Source organism: Oncorhynchus gorbuscha, unplaced genomic scaffold (genome assembly GCF_021184085.1).
Source record: "Oncorhynchus gorbuscha isolate QuinsamMale2020 ecotype Even-year unplaced genomic scaffold, OgorEven_v1.0 Un_scaffold_5098, whole genome shotgun sequence".
In the NCBI taxonomy this organism is placed as follows: Eukaryota; Metazoa; Chordata; class Actinopteri; order Salmoniformes; family Salmonidae; genus Oncorhynchus; species Oncorhynchus gorbuscha.
In genome coordinates this window covers 7,813-28,932 of record NW_025748979.1, presented here as the reverse complement: position 1 = coordinate 28,932, position 21,120 = coordinate 7,813, and the positions used below count along the sequence as shown (strand labels likewise).

At 47.6% G+C, this 21,120-nt stretch overlaps 1 long non-coding RNA gene across 1 annotated transcript; it reads right to left on the bottom strand.

Moving 5' to 3' along the window:
* Window positions 1-3,525: 3,525 nt before the first annotated feature.
* Window positions 3,526-20,846, bottom strand: LOC124028949. Its single transcript, XR_006837690.1, has 3 exons — window positions 20,753-20,846; window positions 7,198-7,310; window positions 3,526-3,537 (listed from the first exon to the last, which is right to left on the bottom strand). It is a non-coding gene; the product is annotated as an uncharacterized LOC124028949 (long non-coding RNA).
* Between the last annotated feature and the right edge of the window lie 274 nt (window positions 20,847-21,120).

The window sequence follows — 21,120 nt, the reverse complement described above, 5'->3', positions numbered from 1 at the left end:
GAACCCACTCGGTGTAAATGACCCTTAACCCACTCGGTGTAAATGACCCTAACCCATACGGTGTTAATGACCCTAACCCACTCGGTGTAAATGACCCTTAACCCATACGGTGTTAATGACCCTGAACCCACTCGGTGTAAATGACCCTTAACCCACTCGGTGTAAATGACCCTAACCCATACGGTGTTAATGACCCTAACCCACTCGGTGTAAATGACCCTTAACCCATACGGTGTTAATGACCCTTAACCCACACGGTGTTAATGACCCTAACCCATACGGTGTAAATGACCCTTAACCCACACGGTGTTAATGACCCTAACCCATACGGTGTTAATGACCCTGAACCCACTCGGTGTAAATGACCCTAACCCATACGGTGTAAATGACCCTAACCCACACGGTGTTAATGACCCTAACCCATACGGTGTTAATGACCCTGAACCCACTCGGTGTAAATGACCCTAACCCATACGGTGTAAATGAACCTTAACCCATACGGTGTTAATGACCCTAACCCATACGGTGTTAATGACCCTAACCCATACGGTGTTAATGACCCTAACCCATACGGTGTTAATGACCCTAACCCATACGGTATTAATGACCCTAACCCATACGGTGTTAATGACCCTAACCCACACGGTGTTAATGACCCTAACCCATACGGTGTTAATGACCCTAACCCATACGGTGTTAATGACCCTGAACCCACTCGGTGTAAATGACCCTAACCCATACGGTGTAAATGACCCTTAACCCATACGGTGTTAATGACCCTAACCCATACGGTGTTAATGACCCTAACCCATACGGTGTTAATGACCCTAACCCATACGGTGTTAATGACCCTAACCCATACGGTATTAATGACCCTAACCCATACGGTATTAATGACCCTAACCCATACGGTGTTAATGACCCTAACCCATACGGTGTAAATGACCCTAACCCATACGGTGTTAATGACCCTTAACCCATACGGTGTTAATGACCCTAACCCATACGGTGTTAATGACCCTAACCCATACGGTGTTAATGACCCTAACCCACACGGTGTAAATGACCCTAACCCATACGGTGTTAATGACCCTAACCCATACGGTGTTAATGACCCTAACCCATACGGTGTTAATGACCCTAACCCATACGGTGTAAATGACCCTTAACCCATACGGTGTTAATGACCCTAACCCATACGGTGTTAATGACCCTAACCCATACGGTGTTAATGACCCTAACCCACACGGTGTAAATGACCCTTAACCCACACGGTGTTAATGACCCTAACCCATACGGTGTTAATGACCCTAACCCACACGGTGTTAATGACCCTAACCCATACGGTGTTAATGACCCTAACCCATACGGTGTTAATGACCCTAACCCATACGGTGTAAATGACCCTAACCCATACGGTGTTAATGACCCTAACCCACACGGTGTAAATGACCCTAACCCATACGGTGTTAATGACCCTAACCCATACGGTATTAATGACCCTTAACCCATACGGTGTAAATGACCCTAACCCATACGGTGTTAATGACCCTAACCCATACGGTGTTAATGACCCTAACCCATACGGTGTTAATGACCCTAACCCATACGGTGTTAATGACCCTAACCCATACGGTGTTAATGACCCTAACCCATACGGTGTTAATGACCCTAACCCATACGGTATTAATGACCCTAACCCATACGGTATTAATGACCCTAACCCATACGGTGTTAATGACCCTAACCCATACGGTGTAAATGACCCTAACCCATACGGTGTTAATGACCCTTAACCCATACGGTGTTAATGACCCTTAACCCACACGGTGTTAATGACCCTAACCCATACGGTGTAAATGACCCTTAACCCACACGGTGTTAATGACCCTAACCCATACGGTGTTAATGACCCTGAACCCACTCGGTGTAAATGACCCTAACCCATACGGTGTAAATGACCCTAACCCACACGGTGTTAATGACCCTAACCCATACGGTGTTAATGACCCTGAACCCACTCGGTGTAAATGACCCTAACCCATACGGTGTAAATGAACCTTAACCCATACGGTGTTAATGACCCTAACCCATACGGTGTTAATGACCCTAACCCATACGGTGTTAATGACCCTAACCCATACGGTGTTAATGACCCTAACCCATACGGTATTAATGACCCTAACCCATACGGTGTTAATGACCCTAACTCCACACGGTGTTAATGACCCTAACCCATACGGTGTTAATGACCCTAACCCATACGGTGTTAATGACCCTCCTTAACCCACTGGTGTAAATGACCCTAACCCACTGTAAACACCTTAAAATGTAAATGACCCTAACCCATACGGTGTTAATGACCTAACCCATACGGTGTTAATGACCCTTAACCCATACGGTGTAAATGACCCTAACCCACACGGTGTAAATGACCCTAACCCATACGGTGTTAATGACCCTTAACCCACTCGGTGTAAATGACCTAACCCATACGGTAATGACCCTAACCCATACGGTGTTAATGACCCTAACCCATACGGTGTTAATGACCCTAACCCATACGGTGTTAATGACCCTAACCCATACGGTGTTAATGACCCTAACCCATACGGTGTTAATGACCCTAACCCATACGGTGTAAAGGACCATACGGTGTTAATGACCCTAACTCCATACGGTGTAAATGACCCTAACCCATACGGTGTTAATGACCCTAACCCCATACGGTGTTAATGACCCTAACCCATACGGTGTTAATGACCCTAACCCATACGGTGTAATGACCCTAACCCATACGGTGTTAATGACCCTAACCCATACGGTGTTAATGACCTAACCCATACGGTGTAAATGACCTTGACCCACACGGTGTAAATGACCCTAACCCACACGGTGTTAATGACCCTAACCCATACGGTGTTAATGACCAACCCATACGGTGTAAATGACCCCTTGACCCATACGGTGTAAATGACCCTTGGCCCCATACGGTGTTAATGACCCTAACCCATACGGTGTTAATGACCCCTAACCCATACGGTGTTAATGACCCTAACCCATACGGTGTTAGCCCTAACCCATAAACCCACCCACGGTGTTAATGACCCTAACCCATACGGTGTTAATGACCCTAACCCATACGGTGTTAATGACCCTAACCCATACGGTGTAAATGACCCTGACCCATACGGTGTAAATGACCCTAACCCATACGGTGTTAATGACCCTTGACCCATACGGTGTAAATGACCCTAACCCATACGGTGTAATGACCCTAACCCATACGGTGTTAATGACCCTTGACCCATACGGTGTTAATGACCCTAACCCATACGGTGTTAATGACCCTAACTCATACGGTGTTAGACCTAACCCATACAGTGTTAATGACCCTAACCCATACGGTGTTAATGACCCTAACCCATACGGTGTTAATGACTAACCTACACGGTAATTACTTAATTACTTTCAATGGACACCAGACTATGGGAAGAAACAAATAAGTCAAAATGTGTAACATACCCCCTGTAGACTCTGCATGGTAGAGGATCAAAGATCAAGTAGACAAGAGAAAAAGAAAGTGAATATGTAGATAGCAGATACAGACTAAGAGGTCTAGTAGTGAATATGTAGATAACAGATACAGACTAAGAGGTCTAGTAGTGAATATGTAGATTACAGATACAGACTAAGAGGTCTAGTAGTGAATATGTAGATATGTAGATTACAGATACAGACTAAGAGGAGTCTAAGGGTTAGAATAAATAACATAAAAACTACAAACTGACTACACATTGAGTAGAGACAGTAGAACTACAAACTGACTACACATTGAGACAGTAGAACAACAAACTGACTACACATTGAGACAGTAGAACTACAAACTGACTACACATTGAGACAGTAGAACTACAAACTGACTACACATTGAGACAGTAGAACTACAAACTGACTACACATTGAGACAGTAGAACTACACACTGACTACACATTGAGACAGTAGAACTACAAACTGACTACACATTGAGACAGTAGAACTCACAAACTGACTACACATTGAGACAGAACTACAAACTGACTACACATTGAGACAGTAGAACTACAAACTGACTACACATTGAGACAGTAGAACTACACACTGACTACACATTGAGAGTAGAACTAGTAGAACTAGAACACAAAACTGACTACACATTGAGACAGTAGAACTACAAACTGACTACAAACATTGAGACAGAACTAGAGACAGTAGAACTACACACTGACTACACATTGAGACAGTAGAACTACACACTGACTACACATTGAGACAGTAGAACTACACACTGACTACACATTGAGTAGAGACAGTAGAACTACGCACTGACTACACATTGAGACAGTAGAACTACACACTGACTAGAGATTGAGACAGAACTACACACACTGACTACACATTGAGTAGAGACAGCAGAACTACACACTGACTACACATTGAGTAGAGACAGAACTAACACTGACTACACATTGAGTAGAGACAGTAGAACTACAGACTCGACTACACATTGAGACAGTAGAACTACAAACTGACTGGCACATTGAGACAGTAGAACTACACACTGACTACACATTAAGACAGTAGAACTACACACTGACTACACATTGAGACAGTAGAACTACACACTGACTACACATTGAGACAGGAACTACAAACTGACTACACATTGAGACAGTAGAACTTACAACTGGATCTACACACTGAGACAGTAGAACTACAAACTGATCACACATTGAGACAGTAGAACTACAAACTGACTACACATTGAGACAGTAGAACTACACACTGATCAAGAGTTACTTGGTAGAGACAGTAGAACTACACACTGACTTACACATTGAGACAGTAGAACTACACACTGACTACACATTGAGACAGTAGAACTACACACTGACCACACATTGAGACAGTAGAACTACACACTGACTACACATTGAGACAGTAGAACTACACACTGACTCCTCACATTGAGACAGTAGAACTACAAACTGACTACACATTGAGACAGTAGAACTACACACTGACTACACATTGAGACAGTAGAACTACAAACTGACTACACATTGAGTAGAGACAGTAGAACTACACACTGACTACACATTGAGACAGTAGAACTACACACTGACTACACATTGAGTAGAGACAGTAGAACTACACACTGACCACACATTTAGAGACAGTAGAACTAGGACAGCGGAGTCAATCACTCACCTTCCGGAGACACCTGAACCCACCCTCTTAAGGAATACCTAGATAGGATAAGTAATCCCTCCTCACCCCTCCTTTAAGATTTAGATGCACTATTTGTAAAGTGACTGTTCCACTGGATGTCATAAGGTGAATGCACCAATTTGTAAGTCGCTCTGATAAGAGCGTCTGCTAAATGACTTAAATGTAAATGTAATGTAACTCAAACTGACTACATATTGAGTGGAGACAGTAGAACTACACTGACTACACATTGAGCAGAGACAGATAGAACTACACTGACTACACATTGAGACAGTAGAACTACAAACTGACTACACATTGAGTAGAGACAGTAGAACTACACACTGACTACACATTGAGACAGTAGAACTACAAACTGACTGACACACTGAGACAGTAGAACTACAAACTGACTACACATTGAGACAGTAGAACTACACACTGACTACACATTTGAGACAGTAGAACTACAAACTGACTACACATTGGCAGTAGAACTACACACTGACTACACACTGAGACAGTAGAACCTACAAACTGACTACACATTGAGACAGTAGAACTACACACTGACTACACATTGAGACAGTAGAACTACAAACTGACTACACACTGAGACAGTAGAACTACAAACTGACTACACATTGAGTAGAGACAGTAGAACTACAACCTGACTACACATTGAGACAGTAGAACTACTACACTGACTACACATTGAGTAGAGACAGTAGAACTACACACTGACTACACACTGAGACAGTAGAACTACAAACTGACTACACATTGAGACAGTAGAACTACACACTGACTACACATTGAGACAGTAGAACTACACACTGACTACACATTGAGACAGTAGAACTACAAACTGACTACACATTGAGACAGTAGAACTACACACTGACTACATTGAGTAGAGACAGTAGAACTACAAACTGACTACACATTGAGACAGTAGAACTACACACTGACTACACATTGAGACAGTAGAACTACAAACTGACTACACATTGAGACAGTAGAACTACACACTGACTACACATTGAGTAGAGACAGTAGAACTACACACTGACTACACACTGAGACAGTAGAACTACAAACTGACTACACATTGAGACAGTAGAACTACACACTGACTACACATTGAGACAGTAGAACTACACACTGACTACACATTGAGACAGTAGAACTACAAACTGACTACACATTGAGACAGTAGAACTACACACTGACTACATTGAGTAGAGACAGTAGAACTACAAACTGACTACACATTGAGACAGTAGAACTACACACTGACTACACATTGAGTAGAGACAGTAGAACTACAAACTGACTACACATTGAGTAGAGACAGTAGAACTACACACTGACTACACATTGAGACAGTAGAACTACAAACTGACTACACATTGAGACAGTAGAACTACAAACTGACTACACATTGAGACAGTAGAACTACAAACTGACTACACATTGAGTAGAGACAGTAGAACTACAAAATGACCACATTGAGTAGAGACAGTAGAACTACAAACTGACCACATTGAGTAGAGACAGTAGAACTACAAACTGACCACATTGAGTAGAGACAGTAGAACTACACACTGACTACACATTGAGTAGAGACAGTAGAACTACAAACTGACCACATTGAGTAGAGACAGTAGAACTACAAACTGACCACATTGAGACAGTAGAACTACAAACTGACCACATTGAGTAGAGACAGTAGAACTACAAACTGACCACATTGAGACAGTAGAACTACAAACTGACCACATTGAGTAGAGACAGTAGAACTACAAACTGACCACATTGAGACAGTAGAACTACAAACTGACCACATTGAGTAGAGACAGTAGAACTACAAACTGACCACATTGAGACAGTAGAACTACAAACTGACCACATTGAGTAGAGACAGTAGAATCGGCAGTACTCACTTTTCCAAAAGTGCTAGTGCAGTGGAGGGGTTGACCCGAAGGTACTTGGAGGTGGGCTGTCCGTAGTCAGCCAGGTACGTAGACCAGTCCCACACCATGAACAGGTCCAGCAGCTGAATCAACACACAGAGAGGACAATATTCTGGGAGTTAGTGAGGGACAAGACAGCAGTATATCACCCTGCATACCACTGCTGGCGGTCCTCTGAAGCTAAGCAGGGTCGGTCCTGGTCGGTCCCTGGATGGGAGACCAGATGCTGCTGGAAGTGGTGTTGGAGGGACAGTAGGAGGGACTCTGGTCTCTGAAGCTAAGCAGGGTCGGTCCTGGTCGGTCCCTGGACGGGAGACCAGATGCTGCTGGAAGTGATGTTGGGGGGACAGTAGGAGGGACTCTGGCCTCTGAAGCTAAGCAGGGTCGGTCCTGGTCGGTCCCTGAATGGGAGACCAGATGGTGTTGGAGGGCCATGAGGAGGGACTCTTTCCTCTGGTCTAAATAAATATCAGGGCAGAACGACAGATTTTTACCTTGTCAGCTTGGGGATATGATCTTGCAACCTGGGGGACTAAGGGAGTGTGTTCTCAATCAACAGACCTCAGGGATTAAGGGAGTGTGTTCTCAGTCAACAGACCTCGGGGATTAAGGGAGTGTGTTCTCAGTCAACAGACCTGGGGGACTAAGGGCTAGAGGGAGTGTGTTCTCAGTCAACAGACCTGGGGCATTAAGGGCTAGAGGGAGTGTGTTCTCAGTCAACAGACCTGGGGCATTAAGGGCTAGAGGGAGTGTGTTCTCAGTCAACAGACCTGGGGCATTAAGGGCTAGAGGGAGTGTGTTCTCAGTCAACAGACCTGGGGGACTAAGGGAGGGAGTGTGTTCTCAGTCAACAGACCTGGGGCATTAAGGGCTAGAGGGAGTGTGTTCTCAGTCAACAGACCTGGGGCATTAAGGGCTAGAGGGAGTGTGTTCTCAGTCAACAGACCTGGGGACTATTAAGGGCTAGTCAACAGACCTGGGGCATTAAGGGCTGTGTTCTCAGTCAACAGACCTGGGGCATTAAGGGCTGAGGGGAGTGTGTTCTCAGTCAACAGACCTGGGGCATTAAGGGCTAGAGGGAGTGTGTGTTCTCAGTCAACAGACCCCCAGTTTGTAGTTAAGGGCTAGAGGGAGTGGTGTTCTCAGTCAACAGACCTGGGGCATTAAGGGCTAGAGGGAGTGTGTTCTCAGTCAACAGACCTGGGGCATTAAGGGCTAGAGGGAGGTGTTCTCAGTCAACAGACCTGGGGCATTAAGGGCTAGAGGGAGTGTGTTCTCAGTCAACAGACCTCAGTTTGTAGTTAAGGGCTAGGAGGGAGTGTGTTCTCATTCAACAGACCCCAGTTTGTAGTTAAGGGCTAGAGGGGAGGTGTTCTCAGTCAACAGACCCCCAGTTTGTAGTTAAGGGCTATGTGAGTGTGTTCTCAGTCAACAGACCCCCAGTTTGTAGTTAAGGGCTAGAGGGAGCGGTGATGGCTGCTGCTGCGTTGAATCACTTTTAGGAGCCGCAGCACTTCACAACGTGAGTAGCAGGAGAAAGTAAACGTTACCTAACAGAGGAGATTAGGGTTGGGGTTACCCCAGTAACACTAGCCCTGTCAGGCAGTACCGTATAAAGTGACTTCATGGCTTCTGCACCACCCAGTACCTCTCATTCACAGGAAGAGGAGCTGGGAGACAGACTGATGCTGTGAAGACCGAAAGCCCCTCTCCGTGTATGCTGATGGCAGGGGACTGGGAAGCTGCTGGGTGGTCTTTATGAAGGGGTCTATAGAGCCAGAGGCTTACCACTACCATTCACACCTACTAGGAGGGTCTGATTGGAGGGTTCTGGGTAGGGAGGTGCTATTCAGAGATATGGACCACTCCTGTTCTGCTCCATCAGAGTAGAATGGACCACTCCTGTTCTGCTCCATCAGAGTAGAATGGACCCCTCCTGTTCCCATCAGAGTAGAATGGACCACTCCTGTTCCCATCAGAGTAGAATGGACCCCTCCTGTTCCCATCAGAGTAGAATGGACCCCTCCTGTTCCCATCAGAGTAGAATGGACCCCTCCTGTTCTGCTCCATCAGAGTAGAATGGACCACTCCTGTTCTGCTCTATCAGAGTAGAATGGACCACTCCTGTTCTGCTCCATCAGAGTAGAATGGACCCCTCCTGTTCCCATCAGAGTAGAATGGACCCCTCCTGTTCTGCTCCATCAGAGTAGAATGGACCCCTCCTGTTCCCATCAGAGTAGAATGGACCCCTCCTGTTCTGCTCCATCAGAGTAGAATGGACCACTCCTGTTCTGCTCTATCAGAGTAGAATGGACCACTCCTGTTCTGCTCCATCAGAGTAGAATGGACCACTCCTGTTCTGCTCTATCAGAGTAGAATGGACCCCTCCTGTTCCCATCAGAGTAGAATGGACCCCTCCTGTTCCCATCAGAGTAGAATGGACCCCTCCTGTTCTGCTCCATCAGAGTAGAATGGACCACTCCTGTTCTGCTCTATCAGAGTAGAATGGACCACTCCTGTTCTGTTCCCATCAGAGTAGAATGGACCACTCCTGTTCTGTTCCCATCAGAGTAGAATGGACCCCTCCTGTTCTGCTCCATCAGAGTAGAATGGACCCCTCCTGTTCTGCTCCCATCAGAGTAGAATGGACCACTCCTGTCCTGTTCCCATCAGAGTAGAATGGACCACTCCTGTCCTGTTCTCATCAGAGTAGAATGGACCACTCCTGTCCTGTTCCCATCAGAGTAGAATGGACCACTCCTGTTCCCATCAGAGTAGAATGGACCACTCCTGTTCTGCTCCATCAGAGTAGAATGGACCACTCCTGTTCTGCTCCATCAGAGTAGAATGGACCACTCCTGTTCTGTTCTCATCAGAGTAGAATGGACCCCTCCTGTTCCCATCAGAGTAGAATGGACCACTCCTGTTCTGTTCTCATCAGAGTAGAATGGACCACTCCTGTTCTGCTCCATCAGAGTAGAATGGACCACTCCTGTCCTGTTCCCATCAGAGTAGAATGGACCACTCCTGTTCCCATCAGAGTAGAATGGACCACTCCTGTTCCCATCAGAGTAGAATGGACCACTCCTGTTCTGCTCCATCAGAGTAGAATGGACCACTCCTGTTCTGCTCCATCAGAGTAGAATGGACCACTCCTGTTCTGCTCTATCAGAGTAGAATGGACCCCTCCTGTTCCCATCAGAGTAGAATGGACCACTCCTGTTCTGTTCTCATCAGAGTAGAATGGACCACTCCTGTTCCCATCAGAGTAGAATGGACCACTCCTGTTCCCATCAGAGTAGAATGGACCCCTCCTGTTCCCATCAGAGTAGAATGGACCCCTCCTGTTCTGCTCCATCAGAGTAGAATGGACCACTCCTGTTCTGCTCCATCAGAGTAGAATGGACCACTCCTGTTCTGCTCTATCAGAGTAGAATGGACCACTCCTGTTCTGCTCTATCAGAGTAGAATGGACCCCTCCTGTTCCCATCAGAGTAGAATGGACCACTCCTGTTCTGTTCTCATCAGAGTAGAATGGACCACTCCTGTTCTGCTCCATCAGAGTAGAATGGACCCCTCCTGTTCTGTTCTCATCAGAGTAGAATGGACCCCTCCTGTTCTGCTCCATCAGAGTAGAATGGACCACTCCTGTTCTGCTCCATCAGAGTAGAATGGACCACTCCTGTTCTGCTCCATCAGAGTAGAATGGACCACTCCTGTTCTGTTCCCATCAGAGTAGAATGGACCACTCCTGTTCTGTTCCCATCAGAGTAGAATGGACCCCTCCTGTTCCCATCAGAGTAGAATGGACCCCTCCTGTTCCCATCAGAGTAGAATGGACCCCTCCTGTTCCCATCAGAGTAGAATGGACCCCTCCTGTTCTGCTCCATCAGAGTAGAATGGACCACTCCTGTTCCCATCAGAGTAGAATGGACCCCTCCTGTTCCCATCAGAGTAGAATGGACCACTCCTGTTCTGTTCCCATCAGAGTAGAATGGACCACTCCTGTTCTGCTCCATCAGAGTAGAATGGACCACTCCTGTTCTGCTCCATCAGAGTAGAATGGACCACTCCTGTTCTGTTCCCATCAGAGTAGAATGGACCACTCCTGTTCTGCTCCATCAGAGTAGAATGGACCACTCCTGTTCTGCTCCATCAGAGTAGAATGGACCACTCCTGTTCTGCTCCATCAGAGTAGAATGGACCACTCCTGTTCTGCTCCCATCAGAGTAGAATGGACCACTCCTGTTCTGCTCCATCAGAGTAGAATGGACCACTCCTGTTCTGTTCCCATCAGAGTAGAATGGACCACTCCTGTTCCCATCAGAGTAGAATGGACCACTCCTGTTCCCATCAGAGTAGAATGGACCACTCCTGTTCCCATCAGAGTAGAATGGACCACTCCTGTTCTGCTCCATCAGAGTAGAATGGACCCCTCCTGTTCTGCTCCATCAGAGTAGAATGGACCCCTCCTGTTCTGCTCCATCAGAGTAGAATGGACCACTCCTGTTCCCATCAGAGTAGAATGGACCACTCCTGTTCTGCTCCATCAGAGTAGAATGGACCACTCCTGTTCTGTTCTCATCAGAGTAGAATGGACCACTCCTGTTCCCATCAGAGTAGAATGGACCACTCCTGTTCCCATCAGAGTAGAATGGACCACTCCTGTTCTGCTCTATCAGAGTAGAATGGACCACTCCTGTTCTGCTCCATCAGAGTAGAATGGACCACTCCTGTTCTGCTCCATCAGAGTAGAATGGACCACCCTGCCCCATCAGAGTAGAATGGACCACCTGTTCTGCTCTATCAGAGTAGAATGGACCACTCCGTTCTGCTCCATCAGAGTAGAATGGACCACTCCTGTTCTGCTCCATCAGAGTAGAATGGACCACTCCTGCCCAATCAGAGGGTAGAATGGAAGGATCCCAAACTGATCCCCAGTTCTCTTCTCCCTCCCTGACCCAATCAGCAGGGTAGAATGGAAGGATCTCAAACTGCATGTCTGTTTTGGTTCTCTTCTCCCCTCCCTGACCCAATCAAAGCAGGGTAGAATGGAAGGCATGTCCTCAGGTCTGTGAACTGATCTGGAGCCCAGTATGTCCTCAGGTCTCCTCCCTGACCCCAATGTCAGCAGGTCTGTAGAACTGTCCTGAAGCCCCAGTATCCCAAACTGATCCCCAGTATGTCCTCAGGTCTCCCTCCCTGAAGCCCCAGTATGTCCTCAGGTCTGAATGGAAGGATCTCAGTTAGCCTGGAAGCCCCATGTCTGTTTTGGTGTCCTGAAGCCCCAGTTTCCTCAGGTCTGTACCTACTGTCCTGAAGCCCCAGTATGTCCTCAGGTCTGTACCTGCTGACCTGCTGTCCTGAAGCCCCAGCATGTCCTCAGGTCTGTACCTGCTGATTTCTGAAGCCCCAGCATGTCCTCAGGTCTGTACCTGCTGTTCTGGAGCCCCAGTATGTCCTCAGGTCTGTACCTGCTGTTCTGCTGTCCTGAAGCCCCAGTATGTCATCAGGTCTGTACCTGCTGTTCTGCTGTCCTGAAGCCCCAGTATGTCCTCAGGTCTGTACCTGCTGTCCTGTCCTGAAGCCCCAGTATGTCCTCAGGTCTGTACCTGCTGTTCTGCTGTCCTGAAGCCCCAGTATGTCCTCAGGTCTGTACCTGCTGTTCTGCTGTCCTGAAGCCCCAGTATGTCCTCAGGTCTGTACCTGCTGTCCTGAAGCCCCAGTATGTCCTCAGGTCTGTACCTACTGTCCTGAAGCCCCAGTATGTCCTCAGGTCTGTACCTGCTGTTCTGCTGTCCTGAAGCCCCAGTATGTCCTCAGGTCTGTACCTGGTTCTGAAGCCCCAGTATGTCCTCAGGTCTGTACCTGCTGTTCTGCTGTCCTGAAGCCCCCAGTATGTCCTTCAGGTCTGTGTCCTGAAGCCCCAGTATGTCCTCAGGTCATGCTGTTCTGTTGAAGCCCTGGGCAGTATGTCCTCAGGTCTGTACCTGCTGTTCTGCTGTCCTGAAGCCCCAGTATGTCCTCAGGTCTGTACCTGCTGTTCTGCTGTCCTGAAGCCCCAGTATGTCCTCAGGTCTGTACCTGCTGTTCTGCTGTCCTGAAGCCCTGTGTATGTCCTCAGGTCGGTACCTGCTGCTGAGGCCTGTTAGCTGCGAGTTATGTTATATGACAGGACTGTCTGGAGAGGTTCTCTGCTCTGACTCTCAGCCAGCCACGAGTTATTCAACTTGGTACGACCCCTCTGAAACACTTTCCCCACAGGGAGCACAGCTGAGGAAAACCTGGTACCAATCCCCTGGAAACACTTCCCCACAGGGAGCACAGCTGAGAAAAAACCTGGTACTAATCCCCTGGAAACACTTTCCCCACAGGGAGCACAGCTGAGGAAAACCTGGTACTAATCCCCTGGAAACACTTTCCCCACAGGGAGCACAGCTGAGGAAAACCTGGTACTAATCCCTGGAAACACTTTCCCCCACAGGGAGCACAGCTGAGGAAAACCTGGTACTAATCCCCTGGAAACACTTTCCCCCACAGGGAGCACAGCTGAGGAAAACCTGGTACTAATCCCTGAAACACTTTCCCCACAGGGAGCACAGTTGAGGAAAACCTGGTACTAATCCCCTGGAAACACTTTCTCCCACAGGAGCACAGCTGAGGAAAACCTGGTACTAATCCCCTGGAAACACTTTCCCTCACAGGGAGCACAGCTGAGGAAAACCTGGTACTAATCCCCTGGAAACACTTTCCCACAGGGAGCACAGCTGAGGGGTGCAACCTGGTACTAATCCCCTGGAAACACTTTCCTTCACAGGGAGCACAGCTGAGGAAAACCTGGTACTAATCCCCTGGAAACACTTTCCTCACAGGGAGCACAGCTGGAGGTAAAACCTGGTACTAACTCTGAAACACTTTCCTCACAGGGAGCACAGCTGAGGAAAACCTGGTACTAATCCCGGAGAGAGAGAGAGACACGAGAAAGAGCACATGTGGTGTGTGAGAAACAGTGCGTACTCAGTTTGTACATATTTTGAACCATGCAGTAATGTCAAGCGTCAAAGGAATATTGACCAGACATTTCTTGAAATCAATGGAGGACATCATTTGAGCTGACGGAGAGAAAACACAGTCCGACTGGAATGAAATGTTGCCTATTCACATGTCATATATATTGCTTGACTACAATATTTTATCTTTGATAGGTTAATAAAATACATTATTTGGATCAATATCCGCCTACGTATCGTAAATCACAAACTCCATTAATAAGTCAATAGTTAACTGACTAGCTACTACTGTTAGCTAGTCAGATATACAAAAAGAATTGTCAGTTAGCTTAGCTAGCTAACCACGAAAAATGTACATCTACCTTGCATAAGGTCATTTTTACATGTTTAACTAGCTTTGCTAGCTAGATTATTACGATTCACATATCTAGCTGATAATTTTGAAGTAAAAATAGAGGGAGTGCTGCTTGCTGAGGTAATACAGTAGGGGTAGTGTGAGGTAATACAGTAGGGGGGGTGTGGGAGGTAATACAGTAGGGGGAGTGCTGAGGTAATACAGTAGGGGGAGTGCTGCTCACGGAGGTAATACAGTAGGGGGAGTGCTGAGGTAATACAGTAGGGGGAGTGCTGCTCAGTGTGAGGTAATACAGTAGGGGAGTGCTCAGCGTGAGGTAACACAGTAGGGGAGTGCTGCTCAGCGGAGGTAACACAGTAGGGGGAGTGCTGCTCAGTGTGAGGTAATACAGTAGGGGAGTGCTGAGGTAATACAGTAGGGGGAGTGCTGAGGTAATACAGTAGGGGAGTGTGAGGTAATACAGTAGGGGAGTGTGAGGTAATACAGTAGGGGAGTGCTGCTCAGCGTGAGGTAATACAGTAGGGGGAGTGTGAGGTAATACAGTAGGGGGAGTGTGAGGTAATACAGTAGGGGAGTGCTGCTCAGTGTGAGGTAATACAGTAGGGGAGTGCTGAGGTAATACAGTAGGGGGAGTGCTGCTCAGCGTGAGGTAATACAGTAGGGGGAGTGCTGCTCAGCGTGAGGTAATACAGTAGGGGAGTGCTGCTCAGCGTGAGGTAATACAGTAGGGGAGTGCTGCTCAGCGTGAGGTAATACAGTAGGGGGAGTGTGAGGTAATACAGTAGGGAGAGTGTGAGGTAATACAGTAGGGGTAGTGTGAGGTAATACAGTAGAGGGAGTGTGAGGTAATACAGTAGGGGAGTGCTGCTCAGCGTGAGGTAATACAGTAGGGGTAGTGTGAGGTAATACAGTAGGGGAGTTGAGGTAATACAGTATGGGGTGTGAGGTAATACAGTAGGGGAGTGTGAGGTAATACAGTAGGGGAGTGCTGCTCAGCGTGAGGTAATACAGTAGGGGAGTGTGAGGTAATACAGTAGGGGAGTGTGAGGTAATACAGTAGGGGAGTGTGAGGTAATACAGTAGGGGAGTGTGAGGTAATACAGTAGGGGAGTGTGAGGTAATACAGTAGGGAGTGTGAGGTAATACAGTAGAGGGAGTGTGAGGTAATACAGTAGAGGGAGTGTGAGGTAATACAGTAGGGGGAGTGCTGCTCAGTGTGAGGTAATACAGTAGGGGAGTGTGAGGTAATACAGTAGAGGGAGTGCTGCTCAGCGTGAGGTAATACAGTAGGGGTAGTGTGAGGTAATACAGTAGGGGAGTGTGAGGTAATACAGTAGGGGAGTGTGAGGTAATACAGTAGGGGAGTGTGAGGTAATACAGTAGGGGAGTGTGAGGTAATACAGTAGAGGGAGTGCTGAGGTAATACAGTAGAGGGAGTGTGAGGTAATACAGTAGGGGAGTGTGAGTAATACAGTAGAGGAGTGCTGAGGTAATACAGTAGGGGAGTGTGAGGTAATACAGTAGGGGAGTGTGAGGTAATACAGTAGAGGGAGTGCTGAGGTAATACAGTAGGGGAGTGTGAGGTAATACAGTAGGGGAGTGCTAATCTAATTTAAGGTGTTATGTGTTCTCCACACTCTCATCCTCACAAGAACGTACTCAAGAGAACGTGGTCTGAGAATGAACTCTGAGCACGAGAGTGTGGAGCGCGGTAGAATGAATATTGAGAGACAAGTGTTTCTGATTGCAGGGTCTCATCTTCACTGTATCCAAGGATCTTGTGGAATGATGCCTGCCTGGTTAATGAATAAACGGTAACATGCACTATGCATTAGGGTTCAACTTCCAGGTCACCACAGGTCACCAGGCCTTGAGGATTCTTCTTTCGGACTCCGACACCTCACTAACCTTTTAGATTTTTCATATTTAAAACACCAAACTTTAGCAGGCAGCCAATAGAGCCCCGCAGTAATTAGTAAGTAGAGAGACGTTGGGATGTCTCTTCATCTGAGGTCAACCCCTCCCAGGCCTAAAGACAGACCTGTCCTGATACAGGAGGTTCCTAGAGACGCACCAGACCTGTCCTGATACAGGAGGTCTCTAGAGACGCACCAGATCTGTCCTGGATACAGGAGGTCTCTAGGGACGCACCAGATCTGTCCTGATACAGGAGGTCTCTACAGACGCACCAGATCTGTCCTGATACAGGAGGTTTCACAGAAGCACCAGATCTGGGTCTGATACAGGAGGTCTCTATAGACGCACCAGATCTGGTCTGATACAGGAGGTCTCTAGAGACGCACCAGATCTGTCCTGATACAGGAGGTCTCTAGAGAAGCACCAGATCTGGTCTGATACAGGAGGTCTCAGGAGAGCCACCATCTGTCCTGGATACAGGAGGTCTCTAGAGAAGATAGTCTCCTATACAGGAGGTCTCTAGGACGCCAGATCTGTCCTGGATACAGGGAGGTCCTATGGTAATAGCACCAGATCTGGTCTGATACAGGAGGTCCTATAGTAATAGACCAATGTGATATGAGGTCCTATAGTATGGACCAATGTGATATGCTCTATGGTAACAGACCAATGCACCACAGATCTGGTCTATCTATAGAACAGACCAGACCTATGGAGGTCCTGGTAACAGGCCAATGTGATAGGCTCCTATGGTACGCATAGACCAATGTGATATGCTCCTATGGTAATAGACCAATGTGATAGGCTTTTACTAATGGGCCTTCAGTGAGTGGAACAGACGGGGAGATATGGACAAAATATATCACAATATTTTTAACAGTGAGTGACCCCAGTGTGCTTTATGAGTAACAGAGTGATAGGCTCCTATGGTAACAGACCAGTGAGTGATCCCAGGGTGCTTTATGGTAGTGAGACCAGGGTGCTTTATGAGTAGTGAGTGATCCCAGGGTGCTTTATGAGTAGTGAGTGATCCTAGGGTGCTTTATGAGTAGTGAGTAGTGATCTCAGGGTGCTTTATGGTAGTGAGTGATCCCAGGGTGCTTTATGAGTAGTGATGATCCCAGGGTGGAAGATGAGTAGTGAGTGATCCCAGGGTGCTTTATGAGTAGTGATCCCAGGGTGCTTTATGAGTAGTGAGTGATCCCAGGGTGCTTTATGAGTAGTGAGTGATCCCAGGGTGTTTAAATGAGTAGTGAGTGATCCCAGGGTGCTTTATGAGTAGTGAGTGATCCCAGGGTGCTTTATGAGTAGTGAGTGATCCCAGGGTGCTTTATGAGTAGTGAGTGATCCCAGGGTGCTTTATGAGTAGTGAGTGATCCTAGGGTGCTTTATGAGTAGTGAGTAGTGATCCCAGGGTGCTTTATGAGTAGTGAGTGATCCCAGGGTGCTTTATGAGTAGTGAGTGATCCCAGGGTGCTTTATGAGTAGTGAGTGATCCCAGGGTGCTTTATGAGTAGTGAGTGATCCCAGGGTGCTTTATGAGTAGTGAGTGATCCCAGGGTGCTTTATGAGTAGTGAGTGATCCCAGGGTGTTTAAATGAGTAGTGAGTGATCCCAGGGTGCTTTATGAGTAGTGAGTGATCCCAGGGTGCTTTATGAGTAGTGAGTGATCTCAGGGTGCTTTATGAGTAGTGAGTGATCCTAGGGTGCTTTATGAGTAGTGAGTGATCCTAGGGTGCTTTATGAGTAGTGAGTGATCCCAGGGTGCTTTATGAGTAGTGAGTGATCCCAGGGTGCTTTATGAGTAGTGAGTGATCCTAGGGTGCTTTATGAGTAGTGAGTGATCCTAGGGTGCTTTATGAGTAGTGAGTGATCCCAGGGTGCTTTATGAGTAGTGAGTGATCCCAGGGTGCTTTATGAGTAGTGAGTGATCCCAGGGTCCTTTATGAGTAGTGAGTGATCCTAGGGTCCTTTATGAGTAGTGAGTGATCCTAGGGTGCTTTATGAGTAGTGAGTGATCCCAGGGTGCTTTATGAGTAGTGAGTGATCCCAGGGTGCTTTATGAGTAGTTAGTGATCCCAGGGTCCTTTATGAGTAGTGAGTGATCTCAGGGTGCTTTATGAGTAGTGAGTGATCCACAATTGATTTCAGCCACAACTTGCTCAGACAAACCAAATGTTTGCAGACGGTAAGATATGACAAACTAATAGTGATCATAGAAGACTTGTGGATTTATATGAATAAGCAAAGTGGAAACAAGCACCGGAGCTTTATGAGTATGGTAGCTACAGGAGAGTGACACATAAATCTCTCTTCAACCCCAGACCTAACACCAGACCAACACCAGACCTAACACCAGACAAACTAACACCAGACCTAACACCAGACCTAACACCAGACCTAACACTAGACCTAACACAAGCAGACCTAACACCAGACATAACAGACCAGACCTGACACAGACCTAAACCAGACCTGACACCAGACCTAACACCAGACCTAACACCAGACCTAACACCAGACCTAACACCAGACCTAACACCAGACCAGACCTAACACCAGACCTAACACCAGACCTAACACCAGACCTAACCCCAGACCTAACACCAGACCTAACACCAGACCTAACACCAGACCTAACACCAGACCTAACACCAGACCTAACACCAGACCTAACCTGACCCAGACCTGGACCTAACACCAGACCTGAGGCCCAGACCTAACACCAGGTCACATCAACACTAGACCTAGACCCTAACACCAGACCTGACACCAGACCTAACACCAGACCTGGACCTAACACCAGACCTAACACCAGACCAGACCTAACACCAGACCTAACACCAGACCTAACACCAGACCAGACCTAACACCAGACCTAACACCAGACCAGACCTAACACCAGACCTAACACCAGACCAGACCTAACACAGACCTAACACCAGACCTAACACCAGACCTAACACCAGACCAGACCTAACACCAGACCTAACACCAGACCTAACACCAGACCTAACCCCAGACCTAACCCCCAGACCCTAACACCAGACCTAACACCAGACCAGACCTAACACCAGACCTAACACCAGTGTTGGGCCAGACCTAACACCAGACCTGTGTTGACCTAACACCAGACCTAACACCAGACCTAACACCAGACCTAACACCAGACCTAACACCAGACCTAACCCCAGACCTAACACCAGACCTAACACCAGACCTAACACCAGACCTAACCTGACCCATAACTGGACCTGACCTGAGGCCCAGATTAACCAGGTCACATCAACACTAAGAGAGTAAGAAAGAGCTGTTAGCAGAGCTGGTAATGGCTTAATGGATCCACAACAATTGACTTGGAGTCAGGGTAATGTAAGGCTAATCCTGACCTATGGGGAGAGTGTGCTTGGGCTCACAGGAGAGGTTGTGTTGGGTCACAGGACAGGGGAATAGTTGGCCAGAGGAGAGGTTGTGTTGGGACAGAGGAGAGGTTGTGTTGGGTCGGCTGTAGGAGAGGTTGTGTTGGGCAGAGGAGAGGTTGTGTTGGGTCAGAGGAGAGGGGAACAGTCGGCTGTAGGAGAGGTTGTGTTGGGACAGAGGAGGGTTGTGTTGGGTCAGAAGGAGGTTGTGTTGGGTCAGGACAGGGGGAACAGTCGGCTGTAGGAGAGTTGTGTTGGGTCAGAGGACAGAGGAGGGGAACAGTCGGCTGTAGGAGAGGTTGTGTTGGGACAGAGGAGAGGTTGTGTTGGGTCACAGGACAGGGAACAGTCGGCTGTAGCAGAGGTCGTGTAGGGTCACAGGACAGGGAACAGTCGGCTGTAGCAGAGGTCGTGTAGGGTCACAGGACAGGGGAACAGTCAGCTGTAGGAGAGGTCGTGTAGGGGGTCACAGGACAGGGGAACAGTCGGCTGTAGCAGAGGTCATGTAGGGTCAACGGACAGGGGAACAGTCAGCTGTAGGAGAGGTCGTGTAGGGTCACAGGACAGGGGAACAGTCAGCTGTAGGAGAGGTCGTGTAGGGTCACAGGACAGGGGAACAGTCAGCTGTAGGAGAGGTTGTGTAGGGTCACAGGACAGGGGAACAGTCGGCTGTAGCAGAGGTCGTGTAGGGTCAACGGACAGGGGAACAGTCGGCTGTAGCAGAGGTCGTGTAGGGTCACAGGACAGGGGAACAGTCAGCTGTAGCAGAGGTCGTGTAGGGTCAACGGACAGGGGAACAGTAGGATGAGTGGTATACTGCTTACCTGTCGGAGGTCGATGAATGCCAGCTGTAAAGTGTCTCCCTGGAATCCTGGGACAGGCTCTGAGCTGGCGAACACTGGAGCAGGGAGAGGAGACAGGAACAGTCAATCACCACCTGCTGTCACTGATAAGCCTACAGAAACTATATTTATTCTGTCTGGGGATAAATCAACCTTTATATAAAGTGCTTTACAGTGGGAATAAATTAAATCAAAACAGAGTCAACTTAAGGTTAAAACACTGCATGATCACCTAAAAACCTTAAACTACCTTGTATATCTTGGAGAACTCTACGTATGAGAAGTCAATAGATTCCTTAGAGACATATGAGCATGTGCACTCTGGTTCACCCTGCATCAGGGGCCCTGAG